General features: G+C 40.7%; 1 protein-coding gene across 6 annotated transcripts in view; it reads left to right on the plus strand.

The window, feature by feature from the left end:
- Nucleotides 1–15,394, plus strand: part of LOC126070537 (zinc finger protein 420-like) — a 406,055-nt gene that overhangs the window by 138,976 nt on the left and 251,685 nt on the right. The window lies entirely within an intron of this gene.

Genomic DNA, 15,394 nt, shown 5'->3' on the forward strand with positions numbered 1-15,394 from the left:
TTCATCTTACTCCCTAGTAACTTATGAGTCTGTGTTTCCCTATGTTCTTGAGAAATTTGATTCTTTTCTTTTTTGACCATTTTCATGTGTGAAAAATTTTGTTATTCTGCATTTATATTTCTTTTTTTATTGTAGAACTGTGAATTTCTCTTTTCAGTGCTGTTAGAATTTGTTTTATGTATTTCGAAGGCCTGACGTTGAGTGCGGAGGTGTTTATTGTGGTTAATCTTCATGATGGACCGTATCTTTAATCATTTTATAGTGCCCTTCTTTACTTTTATGGTGTATTTTGTTTTAAAGTCTATTTTATCTGAGATTAGTGTTACCACTCCTGTTTTTTTTTTTTTTTTTGGAAGTTAGTTGTTTGAAATACGTGATTCCATCCTTTGATGGATCCTGTTTTTTTAATCCACTCTTTCGCTCTCCGTCACTTTATGGGTGCATTTAGACCATTTACATTTAGTGTAATTATTGATACGGGTAAGTTTATTGTTATTTCGTAGTGCTGTTTTTTGTGGTGCTGAGGTTATCTTTGTTCGTGTTCGTCGCCTGTGCTGAGTTCCTTTTGTTTGTGTATTTCTTTTTTTTTTTTTAATTAATTTTTATTAAGCTTCAAGTGAACATTTACAAATCCAATCAGTCTGTCACACGTAAGTTTACATACATCTTACTCCCTTCTCCCACTTGCTCTCCCCCTATTGAGTCAGCCCTTTCAGTCTCTCGTTGCGTGACAATTTTGCCAGCTTCCCTCTCTCTCTATCTTCCCATCCCCCCTCCAGACAAGAGTTGCCAACACACTCTCAAGTGTCCACCTGATTTAATTAGCTCACTCTTCATCAGCATCTCTCTCCCCCCCGCTGACCAGTCCCTTTCGTGTCTGATGAGTTGTCTTCAGGAATGGTTCCTGTCCTGTGCCAACAGAATGTCTGGGGAGCATTGCCGCCGGGATTCCTCCAGTCGCAGTCAGACCCTTAAGTATGGTCTTTTTATGAGAATTTGGGGTCTGCATCCCACTGATCTCCTGCTCCCTCAGGAGTTCTCTGTTGTGCTCCCTGACAGGGCAGTCATCGATTGTGGCCGGGCACCAACTAGTTCTTCTGGTCTCAGGATGATGTAAGTCTCTGGTTCATGTGGCCCTTTCTGTCTCTTGGGCTCTTAGTTGTCGTGTGACCATGGTGTTCTTCATTTTCCCTTGCTCCAGGTGGGTTGAGACCAACTGATGCATCCCAGATGGCCGCCTGTCAGCATCCAAGACCCCAGACGCCACATTTCAAAGTGGGATGCAGAATGTTTTCATAATAGAATTATTTTGCCAATTGACTTAGAAGTCCCCTCAAACCATGTTCCCCAAACCCCCACCCCTGCTCCGCTGACCTTTGAAGCATTCATTTTATCCCAGAAACTTCTTTGCTTTTAGTCCAGTCCAATTGAGCTGACCTTCCATGTATTGAGTGTTGTCTTTCCCTTCACCCAAAGCAGTTCTTATCTACTGATTAATCAATAAAAAACCCTCTCCCTCCCTCCCTCCCTCCCTCCCCCCTTTGTAACCACAAAAGTATGTGTTCTTCTCAGTTTTTACTATTTCTCAAGATCTTATAATAGTGGTCTTATGCAATATTTGTCCTTTTGCCTCTGACTAATTTTGCTCAGCATAATGCCTTCCAGGTTCCTCCATGTTATGAAATGTTTCACAGATTCGTCACTGTTCTTTATCGATGCGTAGTATTCCATTGTGTAAATATACCACAATTTATTTACCCATTCATCCGTTGACGGACACCTTGGTTGCTTCCAGCTTTTTGCTATTGTAAACAGAGCTGCAGTAAACATGGGTGTGCATATATCTGTTTGTGTGAAGGCTCCTGTATCTCTAGAGTGTATTCCGAGGAGTGGAATTTCTGGGTTGTATGGTAGTTCTATTTCTAACTGTTTAAGATAACGCCAGATAGATTTCCAAAGTGGTTGTACCATTTTACATTCCCACCAGCAGTGTATAAGAGTTCCAATCTCTCCGCAGCCTCTCCAACATTTATCATTTTGTGTTTTTTGGATTAATGCCAGTCTAGTTGGTGTGAGATGGAATCTCATCGTAGTTTTAATTTGCATTTCTCTAATGGCTAATGATCGGGAGCATTTTCTCATGTATCTGTTGGCTGCCTGAATATCTTCTTTAGTGAAATGTGTGTTCATATCCTTTGCCCACTTCTTGATTGGGTTGTTTGTCTTTTTGTGGTTGAGTTTTGACAGAATCATGTAGATTTTAGAGATCAGGCGCTGGTCTGAGATGTCATAGCTGAAAATTCTTTCCCAGTCTGTAGGTGGTCTTTTTACTCTTTTGGTGAAGTCTTTAGATGAGCATAGGTGTTTGATTTTTAGGAGCTCCCAGTTATCGGGTTTCTCTTCATCATTTCTGGTAATGTTTTGTATTCTGTTTATGCCTTGTATTAGGGCTCCTAACGTTGTCCCTATTTTTTCTTCCATGATCTTTATTGTTTTAGTCCTTATGTTTAGGTCTTTGATCCACTTGGAGTTAGTTTTTGTGCATGGTGTGAGGTATGGGTCCTGTTTCATTTTTTCGAAAATGGATATCCAGTTATGCCAGCACCACTTGTTAAAAAGACTATCTTTTCCCCAATTAACTGACACTGGTCCTTTGTCAAATATCAGCTGCTCATACGTGGATGGATTTATATCTGGGTTCTCAATTCTGTTCCCTTGGTCTATGTTCCTGTTATTGTACCAGTACCAGGCTGTTTTGACTACTGTGGCTGTATAGTAGGTTCTGAAATCAGGTAGAGTGAGGCCTCCCACTTTCTTCTTCTTTTTCAGTAATGCTTTGCTTATCCGGGGCTTCTTTCCCTTCCATATGAAATTGGTGATTTGTTTCTCTATCCCCTTAAAATATGACATTGGAATTTGGATTGGAAGTGCATTATATGTATAGATGGCTTTTGGTAGAGTAGACATTTTTACTATGTTAAGTCTTCCTATCCATGAGCAAGGTATGTTTTTCCACTTGAGTATGTCCTTTTGAATTTCTTGTAGTAGAGCTTTGTAGTTTTCTTTGTATAGGTCTTTTACATCCTTGGTAAGATTTATTCCTAAGTATTTTATCTTCTTGGGGGCTACTGTGAATGGTATTGATTTGGTTATTTCCTCTTCGGTGTTATTTTTGTCGATGTAGAGGAATCCAAGTGATTTTTGTGTGTTTATTTTATAACCTGAGACTCTGCCAAACTCTTCTATTAGTTTCAGTTGTTTTCTGGAGAATTCCTTAGGGTTTTCTGTGTATAAGATCATGTCATCTGCAAATAGTGATAACTTTACTTCCTCCTTGCCAATCCGGATACCCTTTATTTCTTTGTCTAGCCTAACTGCCCTGGCTAGGACTTCAAGTACGATGTTGAATAAGAGCGGTGATAAAGGGCATCCTTGTCTGGTTCCCGTTCTCAAGGGAAATGCTTTCAGGTTCTCTCCATTTAGAGTGATATTGGCTGTTGGCTTTGCATTGATGCCCTTTATTATGTTGAGGAATTTTCCTTCAATTCCTATTTTGGTAAGAGTTTTTATCATAAATGGGTGTTGAACTTTGTCAAATGCCTTTTCTGCATCAATTGATAAGATCATGTGGTTTTTGTCTTTTGTTTTATTTATGTGATGGATTACATTAATGGTTTTTCTGATATTAAACCAGCCTTACCTGGTATAAATCCCACTTGATCAGGGTGAATTATTTTTTTGATGTGTTGTTGGATTCTATTGGCTAGAATTTTGTTGAGGATTTTTGCATCTATGTTCATGAGGGATATAGGTCTATAATTTTCTTTTTTTGTAATGTCTTTACCTGGTTTTTGGTATCAGGGAGATGGTAGCTTCATAGAATGAGTTGGGTAGTATTCTGTCTTTTTCTATGCTTTGAAATACCTTCAGTAGTAGTGGTGTTAAGTCTTCTCTGAAAGTTTGGTAGAACTCTGCAGTGAAGCCTTCTGGGCCAGGGCTTTTGTTTGTTGGAAGTTTTTTGATTACCGTTTCAATCTCTTTTTTTGTTATGGGTCTATTTAGTTGTTCTACTTCTGAATGTGTTAGTTTAGGTAGGTAGTGTTTTTCCAAGAATTCATCCATTTCTTCTAGGTTTTCAAATTTGTTAGAGTACAGTTTTTCGTAGTAATCTGAAATGATTCTTTTAATTTCATTTGGTTCTGTTGTGATGTGGTCCTTCTCGTTTCTTATTCGGGTTATTTGTTTCCTTTCCTGTATTTCTTTAGTCAGTCTAGCCAATGGTTCATCAATTTTGTTAATTTTTTCAAAGAAGCAGCTTTTGGCTTTGTTAATTCTTTCAATTGTTTTTCTGTTCTCTAATTCATTTAGTTCAGCTCTAATTTTTATTATTTGTTTTCTTCTGGTGCCTGATGGGTTCTTTTGTTGCTCAGTTTCTATTTGTTCAAGTTGTAGGGACAGTTCTCTGATTTTGGCTCTTTCTTCTTTTTGCATATGTGCATTTATCGATATAAATTGGCCTCTGAGCACTGCTTTTGCTGTGTCCCAGAGGTTTTGATAGGAAGTATTTTCATTCTCGTTGCATTCTATGAATTTCCTTATTCCCTCCTTGATGTCTTCTATAACCCAGTCTTTTTTCAGGAGGGTATTGTTCATTTTCCAAGTATTTGATTTCTTTTCCCTAGTTTTTCTGTTATTGATTTCTAGTTTCATTGCCTTGTGGTCTGAGAAGATGCTTTGTAATATTTCGATGTTTTGGACTCTGCAAAGGTTTGTTTTATGACCTAATATGTGGTCTATTCTAGAGAATGTTGCATGTGCGCTAGAAAAAAAAGTATATTTTGCAGCAGTTGGGTGGAGAGTTCTGTATAAGTCAATGAGGTCAAGTTGGTTGATTGTTGTAAGTAGGTCTTCCGTGTCTCTGTTGAGCTTCTTACTGGATGTCCTGTCCTTCTCCGAAAGTGGTGTGTTGAAGTCTCCTACTATAAATGTGGAGGTGTCTATCTCACTTTTCAATTCTGTTAAAATTTGATTTATGTATCTTGCAGCCCTGTCATTGGGTGCATAAATATTTAATATGGTTATGTCTTCCTGATCAATTGTCCCTTTTATCATTATATAGTGTCCTTCTTTATCCTTTGTGGTGGATTTAAGTCTAAAGTCTATTTTGTCAGAAATTAATATTGCTACTCCTCTTCTTTTTTGCTTATTGTTTGCTTGATATACTTCTTTCCATCCTTTGAGTTTTAGTTTGTTTGTGTCTCTAAGTCTAAGGTGTGTCTCTTGTAGGCAGCATATAGATGGATCGTGTTTCTTTATCCAGTCTGTGACTCTCTGTCTCTTTATTAGTGCATTTAGTCCATTTACATTCAGCGTAATTATAGATAAATAAGTTTTTAGTGCTGTCATTTTGATGCCTTTTCATGTGTGTTGTCGGCCATTTCATTTTTCCACATACTTTTTTGTACTGAGACGTTTTTCTTATTAAATTGTGAGATCCTCATTTTCACAGTGTTTGACTTTATGTTTGTTGAGTCGTTATGTTTTTCTTGGCTTTTATCCTCAGTTATGGAGTTGTTATACCTTTTTGTGGTTACCTTATTATTTACCCCTATTTTTCTAAGTAAAAACCTAACTTGTATCCTTCTATATCGCCTTGTATCACTCTCCATATGGCAGTTCAATGCCTCCTGTATTTAGTCCCTCTTTTTGATTATTGTGATCTTTTACCTATTGACTTCCTTGATTCCCTGTTATGTGTATTATTTTATTTATTTATTTATTAAAATTAATCTTAATTTGTTTGTTTTTGTGATTTCCCTATTTGAGTTGATATCAGGACGTTCTGTTTTGTGACCTTGTATTGTGCTGGTACCTGATATTATTGGTTTTCTGACCAAACAATCTCCTTTAGCATTTCTTGTAGGTTTGGTTTGGTTTTTGCAAATTCTCTAAACTTGTGTTTGTCTGTAAATATCTTAATTTCGCCTTCATATTTCAGAGAGAGTTTTGCTGGATATATGATCCTTGTCTGGCAGTTTTTCTCCTTCAGTGCTCTGTATATGTCGTCCCATTCCCTTCTTGCCTGCATAGTTTCTGCTGAGTAGTCTGAACTTATTGATTCTCCCTTGAAGGAAACCTTTCTTTTCTCCCTGGCTGCTTTTAAAATTTTCTGTTTACCTTTGGTTTTAGCAAGTTTGATGATAATATGTCTTGGTGTTTTTCTTTTTGGATCAATCTTAAATGGGGTTCGATGAGCATCCTGGATAGATATCCTTTCGTCTTTCATGATGTCAGGGAAGTTTTGTGTTAGGAGTTCTTCAACTATTTTCTCTGTGTTTTCTGTCCCCCCTCCCTGTTCTGGGACTCCAATCACCAGCAGGTTATCCTTCTTGATAGAGTCCCACATGATTCTTAGGGTTTCTTCATTTTTTTTAATTCTTTTATCTGATTTTTTTTCAGCTATGTTGATGTTGATTCCCTGGTCCTCCAGATGTCCCAGTCTGCATTCTAGTTGCTCGAGTCTGCTCCTCTGACTTCCTATTGCGTTGTCTAATTCTGTAATTTTATTGTTAATCTTTTGGATTTCTACATGCTGTCTCTCTATGGATTCTTGCAACTTATTAATTTTTCCACTATGTTCTTGAATAATCTTTTTGAGTTCTTCAACAGTTTTATCAGTGTGTTCCTTGGCTTTTTCTGCAGTCTGCCTTATTTCATTTGTGATGTCTTGAAGCATTCTGTAAATTCGTTTTTTTATTCTGTATCTGATAATTCCAGGATTGTATCTTCGTTTGGGAAAGATTTTGATTCTTTTGTTTGGGGGGTTATAGAAGCTGTCATGGTCTGCTTCTTTATGTGGTTTGATATGGACTGCTGTCTCCAAGCCATCACTGGGAAACTAGTTTTTCCAGAAAATCCGCTAAAATAAACGTGCAGTCAGATCCCTATCAGAGTTTTCCCTCTGGCTCAGGCTATTCGGATGTTAATGGAGCTGCCTGGGGATGGTGGGGGAGGGATCAGAGAGCTAGGAGAGTAGCACCTCAGAATATAGCCAGAGTTGCTTGTCTTGCTTGGAATGACTATTATATCTGAGATTTCTGCGGGGCGCGTCGCCTATGTGTAGTGGCTGTGTGGGGATTGCCCCCGCAGGGTCTGGCCCACTTGAGTCACGGTCAGATCCTCCAGTGTCAGCCGCACCCCCTAGGTTAAGGCTCCCCTACTGGGACACTGCACTTCTGACTCCAAAATCAGTCGCTGCCTCCCGGGGTCTCCCCGTCCCGCCAGCCGCATCGCGCGCCACCCCCGCCAACCAGATGGGACCCCCCCCGGGGTCAAATCAGGGGGATGGAGCTGATTCCCGCGCTCACAGCACGCCTGCTCCCGCCAAAATCCCGGCGGGACGGCTCCCCGGCTGGGACGCTGCTCTCCCCGCTCCAACACCGGTCACTGCCTCCCGGGGACTTCTCCCACCGGCTACGCCACTGTGCCGCCTGTGCGAACCGGCTGGGCCCCCCCCCGGGGTCAATTCAGGGGGGTGTAGCTGCTCCCCGCGCTCACGCCACGCCCGCGCCTGCCAAAATCCCGGCGGGACGGCTCCCTGGCTGGGACGCTGCTCTCCCTGCTCCAAGACCAGTCGCTGCCTCCTGGGGACTTCTCCCACCGGCTGCGCCGCCACGCGGCTCGCGCGAACCAGCTGGGCCCCCTCCTGGAATGAGTTCGGGGGCTAGGGCTGGGCCCCTTGTCTGTGCCGTCTGCCCCCCTGGGCTCTGCCCGGAATCGGGCTCCGAAGGTCACCTGACTGGTACGCTAGCTCCAGGCTCTGAAAACAATCGCTGCCTCCCCGTATTTGTTCGTTCTCTGTCTCTAAATCTGTGTTTGTTGTTCAGAGTTCGTAGATTGTTATGTATGTGATCGATTCACTTGTTTTTCCGAGTCTTTGTTGCAAGAGGGATCCGCGGTAGGGTCCACCTAGTCCGCCGTCTTGGCCCCGCCTCATTTCTTTTGTTTTTGTAGATTTTGTTCAGATTGAGACTTTATGTTTTTCTTCTTTATTTTGATGAGTAGGTTTGTTGACTTCTTTTGTGGTTACCTTGAATTTTACCCTTATCTTCCTAGGTTTCAACCAGTCTATTAAGATAATTTTTCAATTTAATGGATATGAACTTTTGAAACACGGAGAAATACTTTTTTTTTTTTTAAAGAATGTTTATTGTGCTTTAAGTGAAAGTTTACAAATCAAGTCAGTCTCTCACGTAATAACTTATATACACCTTACTGCATACTCCCAATTACTCTTCCCCCAATGAGACAGCCCGCTCCCTCATTCCAGTCTCTCTTTTCGTGACCATTTTGTCAGCTTCTAACCCCCTCTACCCTCTCATCTCCCCTACAGACAGGAGATGCCAGCATAGTCTCAAGTGTCCACCTGATGCAAGTGGCTCACTCCTTATCAGCATCTCTCTCCAACCCCTTGTTCAGTCCAATCCATGTCTGACCAGTTGACTTTGGGAATGGTTCTTGTCCTGGGTCTGTATAATAGGTTCTAAAATCAGGTAGAGTGAGGCCTCCCACTTTGTTCTTCTTTTTCAGCAATGCTTCGCCTACTGGGGTTTCTTTCCCTTCCATATGAAGTTGGTTATTTGTTTCTCCATCACATTAAAAAATGTCGTTGGAGTTTGGATCATTATTGCATTGTGTATATAGACGGCTTCTGGTAATATAGACGTTTTTACGATGTTAAGTCTTCCTATCCGTGAGCAAGGTATGTTTTTCCACTTGTGTTGGTACTTTTTGGTTTCTTGCAGGAGTACCTTGTAGGTTTCTTTGTATAGGCCTTTTGCATCTTCGGTAAGATTTATTCCTAACTATTTTATCTTCTTGGGAGCGCTGAATGGTGTTGATTTGGTGATTTCCTCGTCGAAGTTCTTTTTGTTGATGTAGAGGAATCCAACTGATTTTTGTATGTTTACCTTGTAACCTGATAGTCTGCTGAGCTCTTCTATTAGTTTCAGTAGTTTTTTTGCAGATTCCTTAGGGCTTTCTGTGTATAAGATCATGTCGTCTGCAAATAGAGATAATTTTATTTCTTCTTGCCAATCCAGATGTCCTTTATTTCTTTGTCTTGCCTAATTGCTCTCGCTAGAACCTCCAGCACAATGTTGAATAAGAGCGGTGATAAAGGGCTTTGTAATTTAATTATAACCATGTCTGGGTTCTTCCATGACTTGCTTTCGTCAGAATGCTTTTGAGTTTCGTACATGTTGTTGTCTCTAGCTCTCTTCTCCCCAAGTTGCTATGTACGCTTGCATTCATATGATGGACCAGAATTTATCTATCCATGGTAGGGTTTACAGGATTTGAGTGGTCCAGGTGTAACTTTTGCTCTTTTGAATATTGCTTCATTCTCTTTCCAGACTCCAAATGCAGTCACTCTGCAGTGAAGGGGAAATCATTGAGTTATAGATCATAAAAACTTGTTGCTGTTGAGTCGATTCCAACTCATAGTGACCCTATAAGACAGAGTAGAGCTACCCTATAGGGTTTCCAGAGAGCAGCTGGTGGATTCCAACTTTGAAGTTTTGGTTAGCGGCTGAGCTCTTAAACACTGCACCACCAGGACTACTGTAAATCATAGCCAAGTTCTACTTTACTTAAAGAACTGATGCATTTTACAAATTTTCTGTCCCATAAAGTATACATGTATATCTTACTCGTTCCATGTTCTTATCTAATGAAGTAATTTTTAATCTTGTAATCAGTGTCTAAAACCGTATCTGGCTTTGATTTCATTGTTCAAGTCCCTTAATCTACTCCATTATTGAAAAGGCTGGGCGTATTTTCTTGTTGTTCATTTATACCTCTATGAGTTTTTAGGGCTTCTCTCTAAACTTCGGAAAATTTTCCACTCTTGTGTAACTTCTCACTCATTTTGTTGCCCTTTGATGAATTATGAATTTTAATATGTTGGAATTTGGCCAGTCTTTTCCCTTATGTCTTAATCTTCTTATTTAAAATTTGTTTCTCTATTCTAATGTCATAAGATCATTTGCTTATAACTTCTGAAAGTATTAAAATTTTCCATTCTCGTAACTAAAGTGACCGACGTGGAATCTATTTTTGCATGTGGAGTACATAGGAATCCCATTGCCATTGAGTCAATTCTGAATAGACTATTCCAATTAGAGAATTATTTGATAAAAAGATAAACCTTTTGCCTTCTACTTGTTTCCAGCTTATGGTGGCCCCATATGTTTCAGCGTAGAATTGCACTCCACAGGATTTTCAGTGGCTGATTTTTGGAAGTAAATCATGAGACCTTTATTCCAGCTTGCCTGTACCTCGCCTTCAACCTCCAACCTTTTACTTTGTATGAGCGCTTAAATCGTTTACCCAACGCAGAGACTCCGAGTAGTTGACTCTTCCCCACGTATTAAAGTGTGACTGCTTTCTGTCACTGCCCTGCAGTGCTAGCTGTGTCATGAATCAACTTTCCATAGAGATGGATGGGCCTTTTCTGGGACCATTTTTTTTTTTCTGTTGGTTGATTATGTATTCCTATGATACTATACTGTCTAATATATTATAGCTTCATTTGTGAAATTAGTATGTGTGAATACAATTTTATATACATGTTTGGAGAAGCCCATTTTTTCCTATTTCTTAGAATATCTTGGCTATTTCTGAACATTTGCAGTTACATATACATGTTTGAATAAATTTTTGTGACGTTCAAAAAAAATTGGTTGGAATTTTATTGAAGTGCATTGGAAATAATCTGTTTGTGGAGAACAGTTTTCTAAGAGGATGCACTACCTTTTCATTTATTTCAGTCTGTTTAACACAGAAAACCCAGTGCTTAACTCTATGGGGCAGTTCTACTCTGTCCTATAGGGTCGCTATGAGTCAGTCTGTTTAGATGTCCATTAATAATATTTTATAGTTTTCCTTATTAGGATCTCTTGTTAATTACACTTGTTTTTGGTGCATTTTATCCTTACTAAAAATATGTTATCTTTTAAAAACTAATTTCGCAAATGGTCAGTAGTAGCATATAAATGAAATATTTAAAATGAATCTTAACTTGATATTTATTTTTTAATCTGAATACTCTCAGCTGTGAATCATCTGTATCATCTTTAGGGGTTCTACATATACACTTATTTAACTTAAAAATACACATTGGGAGCTTTTTTAATCTTTAACAGTGTTACTTCTTTACCTATTTTCTTCCGTTTTCTTTTTGGGTATGTATGGGCTATAACCTCTAGGATAACATTGACTAGGAATGGAATAATAGGTATCCTTGTTTTTTACCTTCTGTTACTGGAAAAGTGTTGACATTTTCACTAAGTACGTTCTTTGATATACATCTTTGTATATGCCTAGTTTCATCACTTCTTGTCTGATTATGGCCATAACCTTCTATTATATCTCCCAGCTTTTATATTTGCCCCTACACACAGCTTCTTTAAACTGTTCAAGAGCTGTCGTATTATTTTCCATCTCTGATCAGAGGCATAAAATTGTTCTGCGTGTCACTCAAGTGGGAAGCTGGATCTTTTCAGAAGCCAGCACATCCCCCAGGTCATATGTCTCCTGGTTACCATCCTCTTTCCAAGCTACTGTCACTCTCCTGCATCTCAGTCTGCTCAGGGCATGCTGGGGTTCAGGTCTCCCTAAAACATACCAGGCACACTCCCACCTGCTGTCCTGTGCTCTGGCATTCCTCCTCCGGGAACAGTGTCTTCTCACCTATCTCTTAGGGCATTCCTTCACACCTTTCAAGTCTTAGCTCAGATCGTTCTTCTCAGTGAAGCCCACTCTGAATACCCTAATACTGCTACTTGCATCGTCAGCACTGTCAGTACTCTGCTTTCCAGTAATCAGGCCTCAGTCTTATGGTGAACCTGGGCCCTGGGCAGTGACTCACTTGTGCTTCTCTCCTTCCATCTCCCCCACTGTGGTGAGACAGAAAGCCCTGATGGGGCTGAGGTTGGGTATGTCACCGCTCCAGGTCTGTTAGACTCCGGTAAAACAGTTTCCCTTGAGAGCAGGCCTTGTGAAGCAGAACAGAATGCTCTGAGCGAGTTTCAGAATGGCTGCTTTTCTACTGGTCCCCACTAGCAGGACAAGGGAGTTTTTCTCTGATCTTCACACTGTGGAGGTTGTAGGATACATGGTGGTAAAACTCACAAACTGTGTGGGTCTCCCTAAGGTGGGTCCCCTGGCATATCTATCCCTGAAGCTTGTGCACACCAAGCATGGTACTGATCCTAGCAATGGTTTTTGCTCTTGGGCTGCTGCTCTGGAATGATTGGCGTATGGGTCCCTCCAGGGCTGGGGACAGTCATTTGCCCTGTGACCTGAATACTATGAGTTCAGTATGTTCAGCTGTTTTTTCTTGAGATTGGAGTCATGACTTCCAGGCTCTTTTCATATCAGACCAAAACCTGACAGTCTTCATTTGTGTTTTGTATAATTGCTATTGTCTGTTTTCTTTTACTTTCTTGATAGTGTTTATCCATGCTGCTTTTATTCTTCCAGTGCCCCAGCGTATGTGTTTACCCTTTGCTAACGACTGTTTCATTTTGTGAATAACCAGTGCATCTTCCCTTTCCCAGCCATGAAGGGCAGTGGTGCTGTTTGACTCCTGTGCCTCTCTGCTGGAAGGTGTTGAAGTCGATGAACCTCAGAAATCTATACGAGTGTTTGCAAAATCATCACAGAGTTCTTCCAAGTCTTTAGAACTGAAAGTACGGTTTTTTTTGTCCTGAAGCAGCCAGGTTTTTGGTAGCTAGTGCTTTCTAAAATGATTGTTTTGCTTCAGCCTGCACTAACTCACTAAAAAATACACTTGTGTTTCTGCCTATTCCCTGATTGTGGTGCATTTTTCATAAAACTTACCACTATTTGAGATCTTGTTCTTGTTGTTGCCAGGCTTGCAGATAGCCAGGCTTGTCCTCTGAGGAACCTCTGCTTGGCTTTGAACTGCCAGCCTTTCGGCTTGCAGTCAAGCACTTAACTATTAACTAGTTGCATGACCCGAACTTAGCATTATATTTCATTTAGTAACTGCCCACACCCCAAAAAGTTATGATCCATGTGCATCTAGATATTTTTGTTTTGTTCAGTGCCCATTTGAAGTAGGCTCTGTGTCAGTATTACATAAATTATTTTTAATAAATGAAAGAGCCAAATATAAGGGCCTGAAGGGAAGCAGTAATGCCTGAAACACAGGGCTCTGCCAGGAGAAGTTGATCCAGGTTGTCTGAACTGAATAGGATGTTTCCTTTGTCTCCCCTCCCTGCTACCCAGTAGGCTCAAGATCACCCGTGTAATTGAGGATTAACAGCTAGAATAACAAGCACACTGAAGGTATAGGAACAGAAAGGGAGGTGTCAGGGAGGATACTAGTCTCACACACCTAGGCCTGCATTGTGACTCTGGCTCTGCAGCATATCATTTGGGCGACACTGAGCATGTGATTAATACGTTGTAACTTTTCTTGACTGTAGCCTGTCGGAAGCAATATCTGCTTAGGAGAGCCATGAGGAATAAATGAACTGGTGTGCTGAAAGCTTTTTGCAAATCCCTTAAAATATCCTAGTTGCTCGATAATTGCAACATTTTATCATGAACATATTGTAGGAATGGAAGTTAGGGCTTTTGATGGCTTTAACATGTGTAGCCTGGTCCACAGCAGTGGAGGAGGCTTGGAATGTGGTACTAGATCAGAGTTTGTTGTCATATTATCATACCTGGATTGATTAGGTGATGACCTTGACAGCTCAGTTCACCCTGTAGCTTATCTGTTCTACAGCTGCTTGACTGTTCAGTAAAACTGCAGCAGCAGCAGTGCGGTGTAGAAGCCTTTTGTGTCCTCGCTACATGTGGGAGCCAAAGGGTTGATACTGTTTTACAGACACCGGCCTATAGCTCAGAGGCTGCCAGCGGTCAGGGCTCAGGTCGTCATGCTTGTGCGCATTCCCAGGGCTGCACATGAGAGAAGAATTTGGAGTGGAGCGTCTAGAGGATTGGTGTGTAAGTCTCTCTTTCCTAGGATGCAGAAGCAGTTCAACAGCTACATTGCCTGTACTTCAGTGAACTTACTAGAAAATGTGAATTTTAACCTCTTGTTCATGGTCAACAAACAATGCCATTCTGATTGTTCAGTGATTGGGCTCTTTGTCACACTATAAAATTTGTGTGTGTTTGTCTAGGTGTCAGGCTGTGCGTGTGTTGAGTGGCGCGGTCACTAGTAATTGCTGTACAGTAGGTTTAAGCCTCAAAATTTTAAAATTGTGATGATATCTGCATTTTCTTGTTTCCGGTGTCTCACTTCAGCTCCGTTTATGTTTTTTCTTTTATTTTTATTGCGCTTTAAGTGAAAGTTTCAAATCAAGTCAATTTCTCATAAAAAAATGTATGTACGCCTTGCTATTTACAGCTAGTTGCTCTCCCACTAGTAAGACAATGCATTGCTACTTTCTACCCTGTATTTTCTGTGTCCATTCACCTTGCTTCTGCCCCCCTCTGCCTTCTCTTCTCCCCTCCAGACAAGAGCTGCCCAGATAGCCTCATGTGTCTACTTGAGCCAAGAAGTTCATTCCTCACCAGTATCATTTTCTGTTTTATGGTCCAGTCTAATCCCTGTCTGAAAAGCTGGCTTTGGAAGTGATTCCAGTCCTGAGCTAAGAGAAGGTCTGAGGACCGTGACCTCTGGAGTCCTTCCATTCTCGGTCAGACCACTAAGTCTGGTCTTTTTACAAGAATTTGAGTTCTGCATCCTGCTGCTCTCCTGCTCTATCATTGATTCTCTGTCGTGTTCCCCGTCAGGGCAGGCATCGGTTGTAGCTGGACACCATCTAGTTCCTCTGGGTTCAGGCTGATGTAGTCTCTGATTTATGTGGCCCTTTCTGTCTCTTAGGCTCATAATTACCTTGTGATTTTGGTGTTTTCATTCTCCTTTGCTCCATGTGGGTTGAGACCAATTTATGCATTTTAGATGGCCGCTTGCTAACATTTAAGATCCCAGTCGCAGTCACCAAAGTGGAATGCAGAATTTTTTCTTAATAGATTTTATTATGCCAGTTGACCTAGATGTCCCCTGAAACCATGGTCCGCAGACCTGTGCCCCTGCCACTCTGGCCTTTTAAGTGTTTGGTTTATTCAGGAAACTTCTTTGCTTTTGGTTTAGTCCAGTTGTGCTGACCTCTCCTGTTTGATGTTTTGTTTTTCCCTTCACCTAAGGTAGTTCTTGTGTACTATCTAATTAGGGAATACCCCCTCCCTCTCTCCTGCCCCCCCATAACCATCAAAGAATATTTTTTCTGTGTTTAAACTATTTCTTGAGTTCTTAAAATAGTGGTCTCATACAATATTTGTCCTCTTCAGC

Source organism: Elephas maximus, chromosome 2, assembly GCF_024166365.1.
Source record: "Elephas maximus indicus isolate mEleMax1 chromosome 2, mEleMax1 primary haplotype, whole genome shotgun sequence".
NCBI classification, from domain to species: Eukaryota; Metazoa; Chordata; class Mammalia; order Proboscidea; family Elephantidae; genus Elephas; species Elephas maximus.